At 46.2% G+C, this 7,932-nt stretch overlaps 1 non-coding gene across 1 annotated transcript; it reads right to left on the bottom strand.

The window, feature by feature from the left end:
• Window positions 1-7,594: 7,594 nt before the first annotated feature.
• On the bottom strand, window positions 7,595-7,668 carry Trnai-uau (transfer RNA isoleucine (anticodon UAU)). The gene has a single exon. It is a non-coding gene; the product is annotated as a tRNA-Ile (tRNA).
• Window positions 7,669-7,932: the final 264 nt, after the last annotated feature.

Here is a 7,932-nt window from a genome sequence, read left to right as displayed (position 1 = left end):
CAAGTTACACTGAAAATAAAATATTTATGACGATTACTGACAATTTTATTACGAATTTTCCTTAGGTGGTCCACTGATTGGAAACCCCCCACCCCTACCGTAAAATAGCACGCGCGTTACATCCCAAGTCTTACGTCATTGCACGTTGTAGAGAGATTCTCATGTTCCTCAAATGGCGTTAACTTGAGAGACACAGTGAGAGATAATAATTTAAGCAAAAAAGCAGAAAAAGTCCTATATAATTCATTAATATATCAATATAAATGGTGCCACACTGTTATTACGATGCTAGATAATATGTATTAGCATCAGATGTTGCAATATCAACTCCAAGGAAGACCATATCGTAGACAGACTGAAGAGTTTATGTAGTCACAGTAACATAGCATACCCTTACGAACGATCAAAATGATGATGATGATGATTCTAATTGTTATGAGGAAGGGTCTTAGCTGGTGTAACATACACTGATGAGGCGAAACATTCTGACTGCCTGCTTAAAAGTGAATTGGTCTGGCGTTGGCAGTCAGTGCTACTCTGCGTCGCAAGGACTCGACAGGTCCTTGGTAAGTTCCGGTCACGCAGTTCCTGTCAATTATATGCCTGTGATTTTTGTATGTGGAGCTGTGTTCCTAGTTAATATCAGGCGAAATTGGTGGCCAAGACATCCATTTATCAACGTGATACCACTGTCAACCTCTTCAAACCACTGTAGAATGATTCTGACATCGGGAAAGATATCACCGCCATCGGGAAGGATATCAAGCGAGAAAGAATGCAGGTTACAGTATAGTTCACGTAGCCCGTAGCTTCGATCACTGTCACAGATCCATGGACGGCCTGGTGAATGCCCCCCATAGTATACACAACTGGCCATTAAAATTGCTACACCAAGAAGAAATGCAGATGATAAACGGGTATTCATTGGACAGATATAGTATACTCGAACTGACATGTGAGTACATTTTCACGAAATTTGGGTGCATATATCCTGAGAAATCAGTACCCAGAACAATCACCTCTGGCCGCAATAACGGCCTTCATACCCCTGGGCACTGAGTCAAACTGAGCTTGGATGGCGTGTACAGGTACAGCTGCCCATGCAGCTTCAACACGATACCACAGTTCATCAAGAGTAGTGACTGGCATATTGTGACGAGCCAGTTGCTCGGTCACCATCGACCACACGTTTTCAATTGGTGAGAGACCTGGAGAATGTGCTGGCCAGGACAGCAGTCGAACATTTTCTGTATCCAGAAAGGCCCGTACAGGACCTGCGACATGCGGCCGTGCATTATCCTGCTGAAATGTAGGGTTTCACAGGGATCGAATGAAGGGTAGAGCCATGGGTCGTAACACATCTGAAATGTAACGTCCACTGTTCAAAGTGCCGTCAATGCGAACAAGAGGTGACGGACACGTGTAACCAATGGCACCCCATAGCATCACGCCGGGTGATACGCCAGTATGGCGATGACGAATACATGCTTCCAATGTGCGTTCCCAGCTATATCGCCAAACACGGATGCGACCATCATGATGCTCTAAACAGAACCTGGATTCATCCGAAAAAATGACGTTTTGCCATTCGTGCACTCAGGTCTGCCGTTGAGTACACCATCGCAGGCGCTCCTGTCTGTGATACAGCGTCAAGGGTAACCGCAGCCATGGTCTCCGAGCTGATAGTCCATACTGCAGCAAACGTCGTCGGACTTTTCGTGCAGATAGTTGTTGTCTTGCAAACGTCCCCATCTGTTGACTCAGGGATCGAGACGTGGCTGCACGATCCGTTACAGCCATGCGGATAAGATGCCTGTCATCTCGACCGCTAGTGATACGAGGCCGTTTGGATCCAGCACGGCGTTCCGTATTACCCTCCTGAACCCACCGATTCCATATTCTGCTAACAGTCATTGGATCTCGACCAACGCAAGCAGCAATGTCGCGATACGATAAACCGCAATCGCGACAGGCTACAATCCGACCTTTATCAAAGTCGGAAACGTGATGGTACGCATGTCTCCTCCTTACACGAGGCATCACAACAACGTTTCACCAGGCAACGCCGGTCAACTGCTGTTTGTGTATGAGAAATCGGTTGGAAAGTTTCCTCATGTCAGCATGTTGTAGGTGTCACCACCGGCGCCAACCTTGTGTGAATACTTTGAAAAGCTAATCATTTGCATATCACAGCATCTTCTTCCTGTCGGTTAAATTTCGTGTCTGTAGCACGTCATCTTCGTGGTGTAGCAATTTTAATGGCCAGTAGTGTATCACTGTTCCCAGCGTCTGTGGCACAGTGCGTGTTTCGAATAGTCGTTTACCTGTCTGACTCGACCAACGGCGTGATTTGACCAGAAATGTGACTCATACGACCAGGCGACACGTTTACTCCGTTAGATATGCCACAGATCGCCGCCTGTCCTGCTTTACAGAGAGGTCAAGCCTTCGGCGTACTCGTGGTTTCGCCGACCTCAAACCACTTCCCATAAATGCACACTACACTAGCACGCGAACAGCCTACCCTTTTCAGTGCGCTCAGCCCCAGTGCCGGGGCATTAGAATCAGTCTGCAATGCCAGCATCTGGCATTAAATCTCGTGGTGGACAGTGGCCCTAATGTTTTGGCTCGTCATTGTACTTACCTCAGTTATATTAAATAATTTCCCTGCCAGATGTTACTTCTGTGTTCACACAGTAGCTAGTCATTTTAATATACGAGGGTCGTTCAATAAGTAATACCCCATATATTTTTAAAAAGTCATTAACAAATATAGACAAACGTCCTTGTTGGTGCTTCACATCTAATGCTTGTTCTGTGCACCGATGAAGTTTCGAACCGTTCTGGCAGATGGCAGAGCCGTAGCACAGCGTCAAAATGGCGTCTACACACGACTCACGTTAAAAGCAGCTTGCTGTTATTGAATTCTTTTGTGCAGAAAAAGAAACCGTGGTGAACATCGATAAACGTTTGTGTTCAGTGTATGGCGATGCTGCAGTTGATAGGGGTGCAATTGGGCGATGGATAAAGAAATTTACAGACTCAGGAAATGCAGAAACAGAGCTTCAAGATCAGCCACGCTCGGGACGTCCTGTCACAGCCACTGCTCCAGACATACTGAATCGTGCAGATGCCATTATTGGTGCCGACCGGAGCGTCACAACTCGACAATTGGTTCTACAGTTGTCGGTCAACACGGGATGTGCGTCTGCAATGATCGAAACTTTCGGATATTCAAAGAGGTCCTCACGATGGGTTCCACGAATGCTCACAACGGACCACAAGATTCAAAGAAACGTCATTTGACCTGAATTGTTGGAGCTTGAAGATTCTCTACGGGGAACAATATTCGAAGATGACAAGAGAGTCAGTCATACAGTGAAAACATAGCTACGCCTACAGGACAAGAGCTATTACCAGCAGGGAATACATGGTCTTCCACAACGTTGGTGCACGGCCATAGAACGTGATACAGACTACGTAGGAAAATAGGGCCTGGACAAGACATATTGATGTATATTGTCACCGAATTGTGACTTGACAATAAATGAAAAAAATGTGGGGCGTTACTTACTGAACGACCCTCGTACGTATCACGTTAAATAACTCGAAAAGCGTATCATAATGTCTGACATACGAAAAAGTTAAACAATTAGCGTAAAGACCAAAGGTATTCAAGACTTCCAGCCGTAGCCAGAAGCAGGTAGGCCGAGTTGAGCGACTTGCGGTGGCAGAAATGCATGTTAGCGCGCCGGGTATTGGCGAGGCCGTCCGCAATGACTCCGGCCGGAGTTCATTACACAAGCGGGGGAAACCCGACCCGGCGACGGCGGCGACAAGAAAGCCGCTACCCTAGGCCAGGCTGGGGCAGGGCGACACCCGACCCCGGCCGGCTGCAGCACCCGACACCTGCGCGCAGCTGCCGAGACGGACGTGGCTCGCGAAGCGACTCCGCGTGTCCCCGCCGGCCGCTCTGCTGCTGACACCGCCAACCAACACACGCACGCCACACACACGCGTGCTTCTGCACGCATCATCTACGCACCCAACCATATGTGAGCGCGCGCGCACACACACACACACGCACACACACACACACACACACACACACACACACACACACACACCACACACAGGCGGGCGTGCGCGCGCGCGCTTTGTCCATACTGAACCCCCAAGAGTACAATTTCGGAAACAGTAAAGCATGATACATATTCTAATTTCATGAAACGAATCGTGTGCAAAGTATCGAGACTGTATACCTGCGTACGTGGTTACAGGTGAGGAAACGTAATAATATGCAATTCTGACGTTGCGGTTTGTAATAGAAGCAAAAAATGGTTAAAATGGCTCTGAGCACTATGGGACTAAACTTCTGAGGTCATCAGTTCCCTGGACGTAGAACTACTTAAACCTAACTAACCTAAGGACATCACACACATACATGCCCGAGGCAGGATTCGAACCTGCGACCGTAGCGGTCGCGCGGCTCCAGATTGAAGCGCCTAGAACCGCTCGGTCAAACCGGCCGGTAATGGAAGCATGACTGAAGAAGAATCAAGACACGTTCATAGGATTCATCGACCTGAAAAAAACATTCGACGATGTAAAATTCTTTGAAAAACAGGGGTAAGCTGTAGATACTATACAAAATGTACGAGAACGATAGGGAAGAGAGGGACACGAACAAGGAAGCGTTAAGAACGAAGTGCTCTGATGAAAAAGGGTGTAAGATAAGGATGTAGTCCATCGTCCCTACTGTTCAACCTATACATCGGAGAAGCAGTGAGGGAAATAAATGAAAAGTTCAAAAGTGGGATTAAAATTCAAAGAGAAAGCTTATCAATGTTAAGATTCTCCCATGAAACTCAGAAAGTGAAGAAGAATTACATGATATGCTGAATGAAATGAACAGTCTAATGAGTACAGAATATGGACTGACAGGAAATCGAACAAAGATGAAAGTTAGGAGAAATAGCAGAAATGTGAATACCGAGAAAATTAATATCAGGATTGGTGGTCACGAAGTAGAAGAAGTTAAAGAATTCCGCTAGCTAGGTAGTAAAATAGCCCCTGACGGTCGGAGAAAGGACATCGAAGACCGTCTAGCAATGGCAAAAAGGGCGTTCTGGCCACAAAAATTATGCGAATATCAAACATAGGCCTTAATTTGAGGAAGAAATTTCTGAGAATGTACGTGTGGAGCACAGCATTGTATGGTAGTGAAACACGGACCGTAAGAAAACCGGAACAGAAGTGAATCGAAGCATTTGAGATGTGGTGCTACAGACGAATGTTGAAAATCTAGGTGGACTGATAAGGTAAGGAACGAGGAGGTTATGTGCAGAATCGTAGAGGAAAGGAATTTTTGGGGAACACTGAGAAGGAGAAGGGACACGATGATAGGACATTTGTTAAGATAAGATATCAGGGAATGACTTCCAAGGTACTAGAGGGAGACGTAAAGGGCAAAAATTGTAGAGGAAAAGAGAGATTGGAATATATTCAGAAAATAATTGAGGACGTAGGTTACAAGCGCTACTGTGAGATAAAGAGATTGTCACAGGAGAGGAATTCACGGCGAGTCGCATTAAACCAGCCAGAAGAGTGATGACGCCTCACCCACCTCCACAAAAAAAAAAAAAAAAAAAACTAATTAATTAATATACACCATAGGGTCAAAATTATCCAAACACCTTTGTGTATTGCGGAATTGATCACTAGGTACGACGAGAGGTGGAACCGACCGTATACACCGTACAAGGAGTTCAAATGACTCTAAGCACTATGCAACTTAACATCTGAGGTCATCAGAACTACTTAAACCTAACTAATCTAAGGACATCACACACAACCATGCCCGAGGCAGGATTGGAACCTGCGACCGTAGCAGCAGCGCGGTTTCGGACTAAAGCGCCTAGAACCGCTTGGTCATACCGGCCGGCGTACAAGGAGTGTTAAATGTAAATGTAAATGTAAATGTCGTGTGACTAGGGCCTCCCGTCGGGTAGACCGTTCGCCGGGTGAAAGTCTTTGTGTCGACATAAAAGAAGCAGTAAAAGCAGCGTAGGTCAATCAGAAGAGCTCAGTGACTTTGAATATGGGCTAGTCATTGGATTTCACCTGAATAACAGACCCATTAGGAAAATTCAACCCTTGAAAATCCAACCCTTTTAATGCTGCCCACGTCGACTGTTGGTAATATTGAATGTGAATTGGAAACACGATGGAAGAATCTCAGTTAAACAAGGACCAAGCAAACTTAAAGTACTGACGGACTGCGACCGTCAAGCATTGCGGAGAGTGGCTGGAAAAAAATCAGCGGAAGGAATCACTCTTGTCTTCCAGAGTGCTACCAGCAGCCTAGCTGGCACAATGACTTTGCGTGGGGAGTTAAAAAATGGGGTACAGTGGTCGAGCAGGAACACGATAGTCACACATTTCCACAGTCAACGCTAAGTGACGTTTGAACTAATGTAAAGAGTGACACCACTGGAAAGTTGATTATGAGTGATTTCATGAGCCACGCTATACCCTGTGGCAACCCAGTGGAAGGGTTAGGAGTCTGGCGAATGCCTAGAGAACCGTACCTGCCGTCAAATGTGGTGCTAACAGTGAAGAAAGAAGGAGGTGGTGTTATAGTATGAAGATGATTTTAGTAGTCAGTGTGTGGTCCCGTTAAAGCGCTTAACAAGAGGCATATTAACGTATTTTACAGCATTATGTAGTGCATACAGTAGAAGAATATTTTGAAGACAACAACTGTTTGTATCAACATGAGAATACATTCTGTCACGAAGCAACATCTGTGAGGCAATGGTTCGTGGACAATAACGTTCCTTAAATGGACTGGCCAGTCCAGAATCCCTACCTAATCTCAATGGAAACCTTTTGGGATGTGGGAACGTCGACTCCCTTCCAGACCTCGACGTCCAACATCTCTACCTTCTCTGGTGTCGGCTCTAGAGGAAAGCTGGGTTGTCACTCCTTCACAGACATTCAGATACCTCACTGAAATCGTCCCCAGCAGTGTTCAAGGTGTGATAAAAGACGAAGGGTGGATACACTCCGTATTAATGTTCAGTAAAAGGTGTTCAAGTGGTACGAATGGCTCTGCTCACTATGGGACTTAACTGCTGTGGTCATCAGTCCCCTAGAACTTAGAGCTACTTAAACCTAACTAACCTAAGGACAAGACACACACATCCATGCCCGAGGCAGGATTCGAACCTGCGACCGTAGCGGTCGCGCGGTTCCAGACTGTAGCCCCTAGAACCGCTCCGCCACTCCGGCCGGCAGTAAAAGGTGTCTGGATACATTTTATCAGGTAGTGTACAGGGTGTCCCAGTTACTCGTACACTGACCTCCACAAATAACTTTTTGTGCAGGAGCAAAATAAATAGCGTACCAAGAACATTCGTTTAGCTATCAGGCAGACATTAACTCACATGTGAGAACAGTAACTGTTCTCGAAAGAACAGAATACTGTTGATGACCGTGCAGCTTTTCCCTGGAATAAATGATGACTAACTGAAAACCCTCAGCTGCCGACAGGTGTTGTTGATATACCTCGATGTGGACGGTTGAAAATGTATGCCCCGACCGGGACTCGAACCCGGGATCTCCTGCTTATATGACAGACGCTCTATCCGTCTGAGCCACCGAGGACGCAGATGAATAGCGCGACTGCAGGGACTTATTCCTTGCACGCTTCCCGTGAGACTCACATTCCCAACTGTCCACAATTCTACATATGTAAAGTATCTTATAGACGTTTGCCCATCCACTCAGCTGTCTCTTTAGTGGACTTGTTGCATCTTCCAAGTGTCCTGCCAATGAAACGCAACCTTTGACTCGCCTTCCCCACAATATTATCTATGTGGTCTTTCCAACTGAAAAGTTGAATTGACAGCCTTGAGAATTGTACTATTT

This window comes from Schistocerca cancellata, chromosome 8, assembly GCF_023864275.1.
Source record: "Schistocerca cancellata isolate TAMUIC-IGC-003103 chromosome 8, iqSchCanc2.1, whole genome shotgun sequence".
Lineage (NCBI taxonomy): Eukaryota > Metazoa > Arthropoda > Insecta > Orthoptera > Acrididae > Schistocerca > Schistocerca cancellata.
This window is presented reverse-complemented; position numbering and strand designations above follow the sequence as displayed.